Source organism: Larimichthys crocea, chromosome VI, assembly GCF_000972845.2.
Source record: "Larimichthys crocea isolate SSNF chromosome VI, L_crocea_2.0, whole genome shotgun sequence".
Classification (NCBI taxonomy): Eukaryota; Metazoa; Chordata; class Actinopteri; family Sciaenidae; genus Larimichthys; species Larimichthys crocea.
This window is the reverse complement of record NC_040016.1, coordinates 144,895-151,301: the sequence shown is the minus strand read 5'-3', so window position 1 is coordinate 151,301 and position 6,407 is coordinate 144,895. Positions and strand designations below refer to the sequence as shown.

At 41.9% G+C, this 6,407-nt stretch overlaps 1 non-coding gene across 1 annotated transcript; it reads left to right on the top strand.

Annotated features, from left to right (window-relative positions):
* The first annotated feature begins 1,566 nt into the window (after nt 1–1,566).
* On the top strand, nt 1,567–1,682 carry LOC113745953 (U5 spliceosomal RNA). Its single transcript, XR_003462536.1, has one exon. It is a non-coding gene; the product is annotated as a U5 spliceosomal RNA (small nuclear RNA).
* The last annotated feature ends 4,725 nt before the right edge of the window (nt 1,683–6,407 follow it).

Here is a 6,407-nt window from a genome sequence, read left to right as displayed (position 1 = left end):
TTTTCTTGTTTATGTCTACGTTTTTTGTTTGTACAAAGGAGAGCAAAGTGTGAAACCGGAGTCAGCTTCCTCATGTCGTGTTCACCTACCTGGCGAATAAAAGTTGATTCTGCTTCGGATTTCCTTTCTTTTCTTTTTTTGTCAGAGTTGGAGCATTCATTCAGGCAATGGCATATTATATTTGATCATGACAAGACACTGTGAAAACATCCTATAAAGTCTGCCCTTCTCCTCAGGGGGGTGAGTGCCTCTGGGGGCCATGGTGGCGAACCTCACCCACAGACCTGGACATCGCCTGCCCATGACACTGCATCCAGGCTTTGAAGCATGTTTCCTGATCAATTTCCCCTTAACTTCCCTCAACAGCCCATGACCTTTAGGCAGGAGTCTTTCTTAAAGGTCAGAACTCTTTGATCATTCCGTTGAAGTTCAGACTTGTTTTAAAAATGCCGCATAGGATCCGATAAGCGCTTTGAAACAAGTTCTGTGACAACATCTAGTTTTAACACCTTCAATTAATTGCGTTTAAGTTATGTTAGCAAAATTCCGTGCAGAATGATGAAACTACTTTATTGTCGGATAGGTCTGGCTATTTCTTGTATCATAGCAGCTCCATTTGCAACCTACCGTAAGCCAATAATAAGGACAAGAAACAAATGTATTGAACATAGCATTACCAACATAGAAGACAATACTCAAGGCTCCTCAACATGCCATTCATTTTGATATCCATATTTAAGTTTAGGACTGACCAGATTATGGTTAGATGGTCAATGGACTGTAACTTATGTAGTGCCTTCTAGTGTTCCATCCACTCAAATCCCCCCCCCCCCTCCCTGGCCCCTCCCCCCCTTTTACACTCTCATTCACCACAATTCACACGCTGATGGCATAGCTGCCATGCAAGGTGCCTTGGGGAGCAATTGGGGTTTAGTTTTCCGATCAATGAAATTCAGCATGCAGGACTGGAAGAACCAGGGGATTAACCACCTGATTAATGGACAGCCCTCCTGAGCCACTGCACTTTACTGCTGAGTCACAGCGTGCAGACGCCTCCAAGCTTTATTTAAGAAAAAAATATTCTTTTGACCTTTCAAAAAAGATGTGACACAAAGGACGTAGTATTAAAGCAGCTGTTGTAGTCGACGAATTAAGCTTAAATGTCAACATGATTAGAAAAGTCTTTTACAGGGTCCAACTTGCCGGTTTGGCATCAATCACTTGTTCACTCAATCAATGTGTTGGCAATTATGAAAAATTACAAAAACATTCTATTTTTACACTAGTTGTGGGTGCCACCCCCCCCACCACCCCCACCCCCCACCCCAGTGGGTTGGAGGAGGACACACCCACTCAGCAGACTGGAAGTGTAATCTTCTTCTTCTGTTATATCAAATCCTTTGTCTGAACGTTTCAGGTTTCTTAGTTAAGCAGTGTAAAGTTTACATCCATCTCCGTGTGTGTGAGTTCGTTCTGTTTTACTTGTGGGCTCAACATGAATGGACAGCAGCAGTAAAGTGCGTGTCCCTGTTCAAGTGATCATCCTCTCAGGTTTGAGACATTAGATTACTCTGATTTCTCTTCAGATCGTATAAATCGTTCACCTTTTACTAAGATTTCCGTGGGAAGAATTAATAAGAGTGTAAACTCATCTTTTTGATGCCCTGCTTCCATGTGGGGCTTCCTGATTTGTTGAAAGAACAAAAAATAAATGTCCATGTTCTACTTCTCTGTATTTTCTGGGGGTGTAATAAACCTTTCTGTGCTGGTAAGTGCCCATTACTGTACTGTTTTGTTTTGACCATCTCTTTATTTCTAACGACATTTGTCTGATAAATAACTCTCTAAGTATACTTGTACATTATACATGATTCACACTTCAGGAACTGATTTATTCATTACTATTAATAATTTGCTATTGAGAATTTCCCTGTTGTGGATAATAAAGTTAATAAATCTAATCTATCTAAACTTATTTAATACAGTAAATTCTAACATGTTTACATTTAATGTTTTCCATGAGCCACATGTTTAGTTACAGGTCATTATTCTCATTTTACAAAATGTGTGTTACTTCAGAAAGCAGGAAATACAGTATAAATCGTACAGCAAAATGAAAATACCATCACTGTCTCCAAAAACTTGAAATGACAATTTGGTTCACAGATAATGTTGCAGTTTCACTGATTTGTTTACAGTTTGCAGAACAGAAAACTTCTGTCATTCAAGTTATTTCCTGTCAATTCACTTTTGTTTTTGGTTTGGATCACATCAACTCATTTTCACTTTGTTGTTGTTGCAGTGAAACAGTGATGACAGTTGGAAAGCCAGCAGAATGAGTGCCGTGTTCACCATGTATGTGTTTGAAAGCAAAGAGACTGTTCCACTGTCAGCACGTCCCTGTTCATGTTTCAGTTGATTGACTGTAGTATTGATGATTGAACAGCACAGTTCCCTCCAGCCTCGCATGTCTCCTTAGACCATCACCAGTTATCTCCACTTTATCAACACAACATCGTCCTGTCGCCTCCACCTCTTGTTTACAGTTTTTATTTTGTGGTTGTTAAATCTTTACTCTGTAGCCTGTTATATTTCTTTGTTTCAGATATAAATAAAGCAGAGTGAGATTTCCTATCAGTGATTTCCAAACAGAAAATAATAAATAAATTCATTCCATAGATTGAAATTGCAACCCTAACCCTAACCTGTAACGTTGTGGGAATATGACTTGTATGATTGGCTGAAGCTTGAAAGAATGTCACTTTTTTTGTTGTTGTTTTTGTTGTAGTCTTGATCCATGAAGCTCTCTGTGCCATGGAAGCCATTTTTTCTGAACAGCAAATTGTTGCATTTAAATTAAATCAAACAACTTTGAACAATAACATGTTTTTGATGGTTGATCAAAGGTTCCATGCCCTTATATGCGATATCCTGATATGCCACAACTTATATGCAAATTGTTCTAGAACATCAAAGAACACATGACATCACTTTCACTTCAAAGCACAACAGGATATATAGGGAACAGGGTCCAACCAGGATCAGACCCAGTTAGACACAGCAAACAGAGTCAGTACGGTCAAGTACACGAGTCATAAGTACATCTGAACGACCATCTGCACATTTCACATGAGGACAAGTGGAAATAGCAAACAAAGCAAGAAAGGCAGGAATAAGCGGATTACCAACAACAGAGGTAGAGGCGATGTCTTTATTAAAAAGCCTCCTGTCTGTCTTGTGCGGAACAAGTCTGCAGACTTGAACCTGAAATGGAGCAGACAGCTAAAAGTGAGAAGTCTGTGGAACAGAACCCGTATCTGAAAAGCCCCAGGTACTCTCACACTGAGAGTCACAGTTACATGTGAAATCTCTGAGGAACAACAAGTAGCTGTTTGCCCCTGAAAAAACCACACATCGATGTGACCCCGAAGGAACCACAAGTTGCCATGATCCAAAGATCACTTGTGGCTTGTGTCTCTGATAAAGCAAATGGATGTGACCCCAAGAAACCACAGGTTGCTGTGATTCCCAAAGAATCATTGTGGCTGTGGTCTCTGATAAAGCAAAATGGTGTGACCCCAAAGAAACCACAGGTTGCTGTGATTCCCAAAGAATCACTTGTGGCTGTGGTCTCTGACAAACCACAGTGGATGTGACCCCAAATCAGCACAGGATAGTGGGATTCCTGCTGAAGTGCAAAAGTATTTTGAGGAACTGTGCAATGCTAATGGATCACAAAGTTATTTTTTTAATGGTCGGTGGGGGCTTCCCACTCCACTTTTAAAGGCATCTAGAAAAAACAATACCTTGATTCCAACTGGCTCCACCACCACCTGTAACCCATGGACTGCACGTGCAGCCATGCTCCAAAGAATTGAGTAGACTAATGAGGTGATGTTCCCCTACTCCGTAGTCAAATACCACAGCCTGCTATAACATCACCGTCATCACGGGGAGCCCCGCCCCAAGAAAACTGTGGTTCCTAAAAAGTACACAAACAGCCTCAGCCTCCAAAGAAAATCCTTGGCTGAAATCCACCCAAACAAAAGAGACAATTCATTCCCTGGAGATCGATGAGATTGACTTTCCCCCGCTTACTGCTGAGAAGTGTGTGGTGGTGGCCCCTGAAAAAAAACACAACAGGCTGCAAAAGCCTTGACTCAAGAAGATCACTGGATCAAAGCACCGGCGGCCTCACACAGGACACTACAGACTATGTACGCGCTGGCGCACAGGACCACAGTTAGCTGTGATTCCAGAAGAATCAGAGTTAGATGTGATTATTGATGACATCAGCACACATGTCCCCCAGCCCAGCAATACCCTCAGCAGGCTCCAATATCGAGGCCACCATCCAGCTGAGGCTTTCTTTCAGAAGACCGGGGTAAAGTGATAGCAGTCCCTGAGATTGACTTCATGGAAGACAAAGTTAGGAGATCATCAAACTAGAAAGTGAGCAAGCAGCTATGTTAAAGAGGTGGAGCAACTTCGGAAATGCTCCAAACTCAGAGAGCTCTGCAAGCTCAAGAAGAATCAAAATATCAGACCAGGGTCGAGTACCTTCAGCTTGAGATATCCACACAGAGACCTCAGAAAAGGAGGTTCTTGCAAGGTCTCCCAGCCTTGGGAAGTGTTGAAAAAGAAAAAGCCATCAGGTGAAATGAAACATCTATGTCCCATCTGAGAGCCGAAAACTCAGACTGGTGGCTGCTCTGACCCAGGCAGAGGAGGACACAAAGAAGGAAACTATCAATGGAGGAGGAGAAATCAAATCTGATGAGCAACATCAAAGAAGAACAACAGATCCTCCAGGATGAAATGAACAGGACTACTTTAACGAACAGTGCAGCCAATCAGTCTGAAGAAAAGCTCTAGACTGGTGGCTGCACTGGTAAAGGCAGAAGAAGAGTTCAAACAAGAGACCCTCCAGTGGGAGGAAGAGAAGTCTAATCTTCTGCAAACTATCAGTGCCACAACACAGGCACTAGAGAACGACATGACGACATGTCTCCTGACAAGTGAGACAATTCATTCCCTGGAGATCGATGAGATTGACTTTCCCCCGCTTACAGCTGAGAAGGTGTGGTGGCTCCTGAAAAAAAACCAACAGGCTGCAAAAGCCTTGAACTTTAAGAAGATCACTGGACAAGAGCCCGTTGCCTCACACAGGACACACAGACTATGTACTCTGGCGCCACAGGACACAGTTAGCTGTGATTCCAGAAGACCAGAGTTTAGATGTGATTGTTGATGACATCAGCACACTGTCCCCCGCCCAGCACTACCCACAGCAGGGTCCAATATCAAGAAGAAAGTGCAGTTTCCTGACAAGTGTGACTAAACAACAAGAGGTCCACAAAGATGAAACCACGAAAATCTCTGATGTACAGTACTGTCAATCCGAATGAAGACAACTCCAAACTGGTGCTGCACTGGTACAAGCAGAGGAGGGTCTAAAACAGGAGGCACTTCAGTGGGAAGAGCCAAAGGCCAATCTGTTGAAAGTATCACAGACAACACACAGGCGTTGAGCAGGGAAACCAGCAAAGCTGAAAATCAGGCAGACACGACGGCTTGAGGAACAGGTGGCTGCGATTTTGAACAAACCCGAAAGCCTTCTTTTGGAAAGATTCAACGACTTTTCAAAAGAACTGTGCCACCTCCTGTGCCACCTCCTTCATCCCAACCATCCTAACCCTGCAACACCATCGCACGTGGTTGGGCAGCTTATGGTAAAGGTTCCCCGGGTGCTCCGGTTCTCTCAAGCCATAGTTAAATCAACAACAACAAAAAAAAAACACCCCCCCCACCAACCCCCACACCCCCTTGGCGGTTTTCTCGGGTGCTCCGGTTTCCTAAAAAAAAAAAAGAAAGAAAGAAAAAAGAAAAATAAAAAAAACAAAAAAAAAATTTCTCATTTGTCATTGAATGGGTTTATCATGTTTCCCATAAGAGTTTCACTATATTAAACTACTGTATATTCTCATTAAACAACAAAAGGTTTCATGTTTATCATCCTTTTCATTCTGAATGGGTACATCTATTGTTTACTTAAAATGGGGTTTTTATTATTCCCAAAGAAATTTGAAATGATTATGTAAAAACAATGTGACGTGACCACAATGTGGGGTCGCTCATAGCTAGACCTACAGTGATTATCACTCAAAGCCTCAGCTCCTAAGACCATTCTTAAAATTTGGATAAAACAATTTATTTAACTTTTCTATTATCAAAGCAATTTCCTCATTATAAGCACTGTATCTTTGAGAGTGAATACCTAACAATTTAGAAGATCAGGTCAGATCATGGTATTTAGTTGTGACAATTTCACAAAGTCTTTTACACATGAAGTGAGAAAACTACATATAGAAGCATTTCTATATCAAATACAAACAAGAATGACGATA